We start from the raw sequence: 11472 nt of genomic DNA on the forward strand, positions 1-11472 counted from the left end.
GGCCTACTCTGTAGCTCAGTGTCATGCATTTGATGGGCCAGACTCTATTATTCAGCTGCTGACACTGGCGTGTGGGGGGAGAGAGGCTATGGTGATGGCTCCACCCGCTATGCATGACTCGGCGTATCATCTCGCTTCCATGGCTGCCTGGCTTTCCTCCACCAGCATTTCCAATCACTTCTCCCTCACATCCCCTCCGTCCGTCTCTCCACAGTCAATAGCAGTCCTTGCTCTGGGATTGCTCCACAGTCCCTAAACTCCAGCTCCCAGCTGCTGCTCCTTCCAGGGCCCTGTGCCCCTGTCCAGGGTGTGTATGGCTGCAGCAAGGACTGTCTGATTCTCATTCCATTCAGGCTGCCACAGATCAGCTGTTTCACTCTCAGCCTAAAATGTTTCTCCTCTCACTCAGACAATTGTCCGATGTGAGGATTAGACCCCTGCTTCAGTTCCCCCACCTGCTGAGGGCAGGCCCAGTCCTACTAACACTCCTTTTCCCCCTCTAGCTCCTTTATCCTACCGAGTTTTGCGTGGTTCTGTATATTTTTTTCCTCCTGACAGGTGCTCTTGTCAGATCTCAGCTAGTGTTCTGCATGCACTTTCGTGTCTGAGGGTGTGTTCCTGGTGTATCTGTGGGGAGAGATGTTCTCCTCCACATCCACCTACTCCTCCACCATCTTGTCCTCCTCCCATTTTTTTTTTTTTTAAAGGAAAACAAATATCCTTAGTTCTTTTAAAAATTAAGTTAAAATACAATTCCCAAAGTGAAGTAAACTTCAAAAACATAAAGGATAAATGAAGCTAGGAAATGTCACTAAGAGAAGTAAAGCAGGCTGTAATTAATCAATTATTGAATAAATGGAAGGAAACAGCATGCATTTTTAAAGCTAGTTTTAATAAAATACATTTAATTGTGTGCACTTTGGAGCCCTCACTAGACAGTAGAACCAAGAGTTCCATCTGTGTGTAATTTTAAATGAATGCAGATCCTCCCCACTTTCCCCTCTGGCTCCAAGGCTAATGAGAAAATGGAAAGTGTTTTGATCTAAATAGCCTTGTTTGAATACAACACTATTGATTTCCTTATGACTCACTGTTCATTTTACTGTCTTGAGAGACAAGAGATCTTATTGGATGAGACATAAAGCTGAAGTCCTAACTATTTGTGGTTATTAAGAATCACAGGGCATATTTTTCTAGAGAGTAGGATGGTTAGCTTACACCCTGGCCCAGTTCCAACCTATGTAAGGACAGCCTAGTGACCTAAATTCTCTGTGTTTCTACAAACAAGAAATAGTTTCCTCTCAAGCTCCATGACACAAACTGCAAAATTTCTGGCTATTTTCTATTAAACTCCTGCCAATTTTTACTCTAAAAATGACTACATTTGAGTTAACTGAACGTGTATTTGAAAGTATGAAATCTTACCTTAGATGATCATTGATATTCCATAGAGAATTAAGTTAATTGTATTATATATAATGCCATATTATATATATGGTAAAGTCATAATTTTGAGACTTCCAAGTGGTGGTACTGGTAATGAATCTGCCTGCCAATTTAGGAGACAAAAGAGATGCAACTTCAACCCCTGGGTCAGGAAGTTCCCCCAGAGGTTGGAATGACAACCTACTCCAGTATTTTTGCCTGGAGAAACCCATGGACAGAGAAGTCTGGGAGGATATGATCCCTAGGGTTGGTCGCAAGGAGTTGGACACGATTGAGAGACTGAACTGAACTGAACTGAAGCAAGTTAGCACACACACACAAAGACATAATTTAGAAATGTAGCACAATGTGTATGACTGTCTAGTTTATTTCAGTGAAGGTATATTAAGTATCTACTAGGTAAATACGTTATAATACACAGTAAAAATGCAAACAACTGATAACTGTCTTCAAGAAGCAAAAGGTTTGATAAATGAGACAGTTAAGTAAATAGGTATTTTCTGTATCACATGGTAAAAGTTACAAAAGTTATAAATAAAGAAAATGAAGAAGACAGTTTCCTAACCGTTCCACAAGGGATGGTTATGAAAAAGAAGTCATGGGAGGTGGTCATATGTTTCATATTTTAGTTTACTTATAAAAAGAAGAAGATGAAGAGAAATTAAATGTAGTAAAGGAGTAAAGAGAATTGAATACAGAGGAAATAGTATTAGCAAAGTCAGAGAGGCTTGATGTGGAATGGGACATGAAATCTTTATCAGTGATTGTGTTCTGAGAATAAGTAAACAGAGAATAGAAACAACATTATATAAGATTGTATCTGTTTTTTCTTGGTGTCTACAGATTATTTGCTTTTACTTTAAAATATGTCTATTCTAAAATACAAACTTTGAGCCTCCTCTAACTCCAGAGGAGAAGAAAACCTGGTGTCAGATTTGCTGCAAGTGAACCCTAGTAGAATAAGAAAGTTTATGAGCAATGAAAACTATTAAAGAGGTTTAAGTAGGCAGCATGTCAGAATTACATGCTAGATTTGTAGTGTAAGTAAATTGCTTTTTATAATTTGATAATTACAAAAGGATAGTTTTGAAACTGGAAAAACTTCTTTAAGTTACAAAACTAACTAGAAATGATAACAGCTAGCAGGAGAGCCTACTGGTAGAGTGGTTACTTTTCCTGGAACATGACCTTAAGCTTTACTAGGGACAAACAAAATCTGAAAAAAAAAAAAAAAAAAAGCCTGAAAATGTTTGCTTTTGTATACTCTAACATGATTTGCACCCAGGGGTAGACCAGGATTTTTAGAAAAAGCTAAGCACTGAAGAAATGTTATTGCCTCATTTCCTAAAACACTATAAATTTTGTTATTGCATATTTCTGTATATTTTGTATATTCCAATTTTTTATTACTGTTTCATCTTTGACAGATTTTATATAATTATTGGATAATTCAGAACTGGCTATATTGATATAATATTGCTTACATTTTTGAAAGTGCTTCCAAAAGATTGTATTAAATTTTTTCATCTTCTTTATTTCAACATCATTGTACTGATTAACTCAAATTTGGCCATTTGGGGCCTGATCTTCAATTAATAGAAAGAATGGCTTCATGGTTTGCAGGGAGGAACCATGAACCAAGAAGCCTTCATCTAATACAATTGCTAATGGAATTGAAAGCAGCAACAATTAATATTATTCTGTATATTGCTTTTTTTTTTTTTAATGGAGCCAAGTACAGTGCTCACTTACTGGGAGCCGGTAGTGATTACCATTATTCTGCAGAGGTAAATGTTTTCTCTAGGGAAAAAAAGCTTATTCATTTTATGTAAATTTATTAAAAAATCAGTTTGCAAGGGCTTCTATAATATATACTAGAGATTGAGTGACTTAAACAATTAAAATTTATTTTCCCACAAATCCAGAGGCTTGACATTCAAGATCAAGGAACCATCAATGTTGGTTTCTTTTGAGATCTCTTATTCTTGGCTTGCAGATGGTCTGTTTTCTCTGTCTTCATATGACCCTTTTTATGCTAGTGTCTGGGTTCCAGTACTTTTTGCTTATAGGAACACCAGTCATTTTAGAATAAGGACCACCATATGATTCATCTTACAATAATTGCTATTTTAAAGGCCTTATCTCCAAATATAATCAAATTTAGAGGTACCAGGGAGCAGGATTTCAACAAGGGAATTTGGAGGGAAAACAGAACCCAGTCTGTTGCCGCTGTTGTTCAGTCACCAAGTCATGTCAGACTCTACCAGTTTCCCTGTCCCTCACCATTCCCAGAGTTTGCCCAAGTTCATGTCTGTGGAATTGGTGATGCTACCCAACTGTCTTACCCTCTGTCTGTCGAACTCTTCTTCTGCCTTCAGTCTTTCCCAGCATCAAGGTCTTTTCAAATGAGTCAGCTCTTTGCATCAGGTGGCCGAAGTACTGAAGTTTCAGCTTCAGCATCAGTCCTTCCAATGAATATTCAGGGTTGACTTTCTTTAAGATTGACTGGTTTGATCTCCTTGCTGTCCAAGAGGCTCTCAAGAGTCTTTGCCAGCATCACAGTTTGAAATCATCAATTCTTCAGTGCTCTGCCTTCTTTATGGTTCAGCTCTCACATCTGTACATGATTACTGGAAAGACCATTCTATATGGAACTTTGCAAAGAGATGTCTTTTTTTGTTTGTTTGTTTGTTTTGTTTGTTTTTTTAATATGCTGTCAAGGTTTGTCATAGCTTTCCTGCCAAGAAGAAATCTTGTTCTAATTTCATGGCTGCAGTCACCATTTGCAGTGATTGTAGAATCCAAGAAAAGGGAATCTGTCACTGCTTCCATTTGTCTTGAAGTGATAGGACTGGAAGTCATGACCTTAGTTTTTCGAATGTTGAGTTTTAAGCCAGCTTTTTCACTCTCTTCTTTCACCCTCATCAAGAGGCTCTTTAGTTCCTCTTTGCTTTCGGCCAACCAAGTGGTATCATCTGCACATCTGAGGTTGTTGATATGTCTCCTGGCAATCTTGACAGCAGCTTGTAAGTCATCCCGCTCAGCATTTTGCTTGCTGTACTCTGCATATGAGCTAAATAAACAGAGTAACAATAAACATTCTTAATATACTCCTTTTCCAATTTTGAACCAAATGCAGCCTATAAAAGCATCTAAATATAAAAATCTTTTAAAACTGAATTTAAGCCATGAAAGGCTAACTATTAAGAAAGGTGGCATAAATCATGACTGAGGAAATAATGCTTTATTACATCCATCCATGTAATGTGCTTAAAAAGGTACTTATGAGAGAAATCTTTCCAACTGTTTTTGGAATAGGAAAGATTGTCTAATAATTGGCACATAGAAGTTGATTCAAAAATACAACATAGTGAAAACTAATGAAGGAAAAAAAAATATGGGAGAAAGAATTCAAGAAAAACAAATCAACTTGTGATATGATATCAAACCAGGAAATTATGGGATTCTGGAGACAGACATGAACAGAGATAGGTGCTAGAAAGCTAAGAATTTGTGGTTTATTTGTGATGCAGTGGAGAAACTTGATCAGACAAATAGGAATATAAATTATTGCTTATTGTAGGATCTTGAAAAGCCTGAATTAAATGGGCCAGAATGGGAGGGAAGATGTAAAAAATAAAGTCAGTGCAAAGAGCTGACTGACCACAGCTCTGCATATGATGATATGATGAATTAGAAAGAATAGCTGACTGTGAAGCGCTGCTTGGGATTTTCCCCTAATATTTACTAATATTGAACACTATTATGTACCAAGTACCAGACTGAATAGTTTAAAGCCATTATTTTTATCTAATTTCCACAGTGACTCTGACATTTGGTGATTTACTCTCGATCACAAATCAAGTAAGGAGCAAAGCTTGCATTGAAGTTCCGGCTCATCTTCTCTAAGGTCTGTGGTCTTCCTTACTACACTCTGCTGGTCATCAGGGGCAAGAGCTACAAAAGTGGACCTGAACCTTTTCTGAGAGAGGAGAATAGAGATCAAAAACAAGAGACAAAAATCAAATTATGCTTAGCATCTAACTTAGATTATCCCACTTAATTCTCACTGTAGTATTAGAAGAGAGACCATTACTAAACATTTCAAAGATGTAAAAATAGATGCACAAAACAGTAAAAAAAAGAAAAAAAAAACCTTGCCAAAGGACACCCACAAGTAATAAGTGGCCGAACCAGGACACAGGCCCAGGCATGAAGATTTTAGGACCTTTTATACCTCTACTATATCCAAGGTGTTACACAAGCTAAACAGTAAGATTATCAACTTCCACTGAAATGATAATCTGAAGGAAAGGTGACAAGGCAAGGTTGAAAAAATAAGGGACTTTTTCAGACACACTGGTTGGGAAAATCGGCTCTTCCAAGAGAAGTAATCAGATTACCATATTCCTTTCTTCATCCATTCACTTTGAAATTGGATATATATATATGTGAATATATATATATGAATATAATATATATATAAATATACACAGACACATATATATGGCTTCCCTGATGGCTCAGATGGTAAAGAATCTGCGTGCAATGCAGGAGACCAGGATTTGATCCCTGGGTCAGGAGAGAGATCCCTTAGAGAAGGGAATGGCTTCCCACTCCAGCATTCCTTCCTGGAGCAATGCATGGACAGAGGAGTCTGGCGGGCTTGGAAGTCCATAGGGTTGCAAAGAGTCGGACATGACTGAGTGGCTAACACTTTCACATATGAAACTAAAAGTGAAGTGAGAGTGTTAGTCACTCTAGTTTGCTAGTGATGCCATAACAAGGACCACACACTGGATGGTTTAAATAACAATTTATTGTCTCACAATATTGGAAGTTGAAACTCTAAAGTCAAGTTGATAAAAGGGTTGGTTATTCCTAAGGACTGTGAAAGAAAGATCTATTCTAGCCTTTTTATTTGGCTTTCAGATAACCATTTAACATGTTTACATGGCTTTCTCTTTTTGTGTGTGCCTGTATCCTAATTTCTATCTTTTCTGAGGGACCAGTTGTATTGGATCCTAACATGTTTACATGGCTTTCTCTTTTTGTGTGTGCCTGTATCCTAATTTCTATCTTTTCTGAGGGACCAGTTATATTGGATCCAGGACCATCCTCATGACCTCATTTTAACTTGATTAGCTCTGTAAAGACCTTGTCTCCAAATGAGGTACTGGGTGTTAGAATTTCAACCTTGAACAACTTTCTTGGGAATTTCTTCAGTTAAATGCCCAAGTTCACTACTTATAAAATCTGCTTCCAAATAAACATAGTACTCAGTTTAGCTAAGTTTTCTCTATTCTATAGAAAGAATCTCCTTTCCTCCATTTTGCATAACATGTTCCTCATTTCTTTCTGAGGAAAGAAATGTTTCCTCATTTCTCTCATCAGAAGAACCTTCAACATTCATATTTTTACCAATATTCTGCTTATGATGTTGTATCTGTTCCTTGAAATAATATCAGAATTTTCTTCAATGCTCCTTACTTCCTCTGGCAGTATATAAAAATCATATTTCATCCAGTAGTCTGTGCAGGGGAATCTAGGCTTTTTCTATTATGCTTACTAAAATTTTTCCAGTCTCTACCTGTTATGGAACTATAAACCATATAATAAGTTCATATTCCATATTTTAGGCACTTGTTACATCAGCATACCACTTCCTGATATGAAAATATTTATTGCAGGGAAACAGTCTATATGACTGAGGGGGTTGGCAAGGCAAGTTTAAAATCTGTCTTACAGGCCCCCCAGGAAAGCTTATTAGAACTTTCGGGCACAAGCTGAAGCTGTCAGAAGAGGCTGAGTGGTAATGCAACTTATGCTATCACATCTTGATTATGAGCTCTCCTCCTTTCCATTGTGTGTAAGCTACTGTTTATAAAGGAAAATACTTCTTCACCTTAATTCTAGAGAAAGTGAGCATCAGTAGTAAGCATCATCAACACATTGATGTATGTGTCTCTGTAGATAGGAGATATTCTTTTCTTTTTTTAAGAAACTAAAGTTTTGAGTAAAGAGAATAAGATGATACTCTGTAGATTTACTGAAAAATCTACAGAGAAACAAATAGACTTCCTAGTTGATATTCAGGAGGAGCCAAGAGACAAGTTTTTTGTTTGTTTGTTTGTTTTTGCTTCAGTTTTTGATAGGATAAGTTTGCTCTCCCAAAAGTTGTCATATCAATGGAGTATATTCTGTGAACAGAAAGGAGAAAGAATGCCATAGTAAGGTAAATTCTGTCCTCACAATAAGTCTTGCTAGAGGAGTAGAAGACCCAGGAGCTGAAACCAGCATTGAGCAATGAATTTCCAGGAATCAAGGGAAGAGCTACATTGACTATCCAGATAAGATATTCATTTTCCTGTGTCAAGGTGACTCAAGTAAAAAGCACTCTAGTATGGAAATGTGAACATGTCCAGAAGATAAAATGTCCAGTTTTAAGGGTTTTCCATGCCCACGGAGTAAAAAGCTAGCCTATATAGTAAATGAATATATTGTAAAGGAATGAAGTGAGACCAAGATCAAGATATGTCTTTACTATATCACAAGGAATGATGGTTTAGTACAACAAAGATTAGACAGATATAAAGACAAATCGATTGATTTTCAAATAAATGCTTTTGTAGTCTAAATAATCTTAAACTCAAAATTCTTTTTTAAAATGTCTGATTTTTCTTTAAACTTTTCCAAATGCTTCTGTTGTGACCTTTTAATTGACCAGAGCAGTGATTTAGCAAAGGCTAACCTTTCAGCTAACTCATATCATAATTTTCTTTACACAACTTGTTTTGTGTAAGGAGAAAATCATGAAATGTGGTGATGGCAACAGTGAGGTCAAGAAGAATGAAAGGAGAGAAGAGATTTAGTCTTGGGATTGTGGCCGAAGAAAAGGGTAAATGATGTTGTTGTTTCAGTTGAATGCACACATGAATAAAAACAAAAAACAAATAAAATGTGTCAAGGAGAGAGTATTAGAGGATAAAGCAGAAGGTATGTGAAGCAAGCTCTGAAGAACTAGAGATACACCTAAATGTTCTTATACTTTATGTTGTCCTACCAAAATAATAAAGATGCAAGTGGAAGAATTTTTAAAGCTACAAAAATAATGTTTAAATGAGCAACAAAACAGTTTTGCTCCACATAAAATCTGTTTAGGTATTTAAATTTTATTTAAACAGTGTATGTAGAAAAAAATAGGTTTACTGTTTTCAGAAGACAAACAAGATGAGGAGTCATAGTGAATTTTTTAAAGTGTATTATCCACTTCTAAAAACATATGCTCAGTATTAAAAGAAGAGAAAAGAAGAAAAACATCCAATTTCAATGATTGAAAACTGTGACATTTTAACTATTAGGTTGATGAAAAGTAATTGTGGTTTCAGACCGCAAATTTTAAGTCATTATAACTAGACTCAAATACATCTTTATATTAATCAAAATAGGAACCACTGCAAATCAATACATTTTTGCCAATGAGAAATAAGTTTGCTTATCCTGTAGCATAAAAATCCATATTCTGGGATTCAACAAACTCTTGGAAAGCATTTTCTACCTCCTGCTTGTGGGAGCATTTTCTCTGCAAAATTTTGTTGAGATACTTGAAAAAGTGACAGTCCACTGGCAAGAGGTCAGGTGAACATGGCAGATGAGACAAATTTTGTAGCCAAATTTGTTCAACTTTTGAAGCATTGCTTGTGTGATGTGCAGTTGGGTGTTGTCGTGGAAAAGAACTGGGCCCCTTCTGTTGACTAATACTGGCTGCAGGTATTGCAATTTTCAGTGCATCTCATCAATTGGTTGAGGCTATTTCTCAGATGTAATGGTTTTGCTGGGATTCAGAAAGGTGTGGTGGATCAAACCAGCAGCAGACCACCAAACAGTGGCCACACCTTTTTTTGGTGCATATTTGGCTTTGAGAACTGTTTTGGAACTTTTATGTGAGCTGGTCATCCCTGGTTGCTGTATAAAATCCACTTTTCATTGTGTGTCATAATACAATTGAGAAATTGTTCATTACTCTCACATAGAATAAGAGAAGACAACACTTTAAAAAGACACTTTCTTGATTGGTGGTCAGCTCATGAGGCACCCACTTAGCGAGGTGTTTTCACCTTCCCAATTTGCTTCAAATGCCCAACGACCATAGAATGTCAATGTTAAGTGTTTTAGCAACTTCTTGTGTAGTTGTAAGAGGATCAGCTTCGATGATCCCCTCACTTGGTCCTTATCAATTTCCAATAGCTAGCTTCTGCACTCTTCGTCTCCAAGGCTGTTATCTCCTTTGCAAAACTTCTTGAACCATCACTGCACTATATGTTCATTAGCAGTTCCTGGGCCAAATGCTTTGTTGATGTTGCAGGTTGTGTCCACTACTTTACGACCCATTTTGAACTCAAATGAGAAAGCGACTCAAAATTTGTTTTTTGTCTAACGTCATTTCTCTAGTCTGAAATACACATAAAATAAGCAACAAGCAATGCCATTAGCAAAAAGATAAACAAATAAATAAATAAAAAGTGAGAAATGTGCATTAAGTGTTATGCTTAACAGAACCACATTGATTAAAAAATGTATTCCAATATCAAACAGTGCATTTTAACAATGCAAAACCGCAATTTCTTCTGCACCAACCTAAAAATTTCACACATATTATAGTGATTTTCCTTTGTGTTAAACATGTGAGAATTTTTATTTAAAATTGTAAACTTGGCAAGAGAATGAATGTCAGTTTTCTAATTCATTTCTTCCTTCTATGTCTTACATTATTATCTAGTGCTTACACACACAATCCTTTCTTTCCTTTTCTATTTATTGAAAATAAATATCTTCATTGTTGTATGTCTTTACTATTAAAGGAGGTCAAGATTTCATTTCCCCTAGTTATTTCCCACATTAATCCATCTGCCCCATAAATTCCAGGGGCAGTTTAAAATTTCAGCCTCTCACATTAAAAAATACTTACCAGGAACCGTTTAAAAGCCTTGCAGAGAAAGTGGTATGAAGGAAGCAGAGATTCACATAGTAGATGTATCTCCTTGCCTGTGTATTTTTATTGTCTGAGGAAGCACAATACATCATATATATCTAAATATTGATTACCCTTATTTATCTATTACAACAGCTACTAAGGGAACAAAGTTTATAAGGAAATAGAATTATCATAAGACCTAAACACAGAGGAGAGACAATTTTCTAATATCCCTTCCATAAATGAAGATAGACATAAAAGACAGAGAGCTAGTCAAATTATTTTCAAACCTTGTAAGTAGAAAATATCTATATTAGTTTCTAATCTATACCAAATCTCAGGATCAGTAAGTCATTTATAATCCTATTTCATGATACTGACAAGTCTTCTTTTGAAATTTCTATTTATTATCATCTACGCAAAATAAAAAAATTCTATTTGCTAAGATTTTTTTTTATTAAAAGTTTCCTTGGCTTCAAGCAAGCAATATATATTTAATTTTAGAACATTTTATTTAATAAGTAATATAGCAATAGTATTAGAGAAAATTCAATAACCTCTAATTAATTTTATTACTGCTATACAGTTTCTATCTATTTGCCTTTACATTTTTCACACAGATTCAACCCTTTTGCTACTATAGTTTTGTATTTTTATTTTTGTAATTTATTTGAAATCTAAATTATTTTTAAATGACATATTTATTTGTTATTATGCATTTATTAGCTCCATAATTTTCATCTATTTGATGTATAATACTTTTAACAATTTCATTCCTCCATTTAGAAATAATAAACTCAAAAATTAAGTGCTAAAATAGAGCAAAGTGATAACTTGGGAACTGTGTATATATTGCTAGCATTGCAGAATGAAATAGTTGACATCTGATTATGAACACCACATATCTTCCGTAAGCACATTGTGTGTATCAGGACAGAAGGAGCTTTACATCACAGTAGTTATCTAGTAGCTTTTGACTAACAGCGTTACTACAACAAGGTTTGACAAACTATTGTCCTATATAGGAAGGGTGCCTTTTTGAGTTAATAAAG

The sequence above is a fragment of the Odocoileus virginianus genome, chromosome 10 (genome assembly GCF_023699985.2).
Source record: "Odocoileus virginianus isolate 20LAN1187 ecotype Illinois chromosome 10, Ovbor_1.2, whole genome shotgun sequence".
Lineage (NCBI taxonomy): Eukaryota > Metazoa > Chordata > Mammalia > Artiodactyla > Cervidae > Odocoileus > Odocoileus virginianus.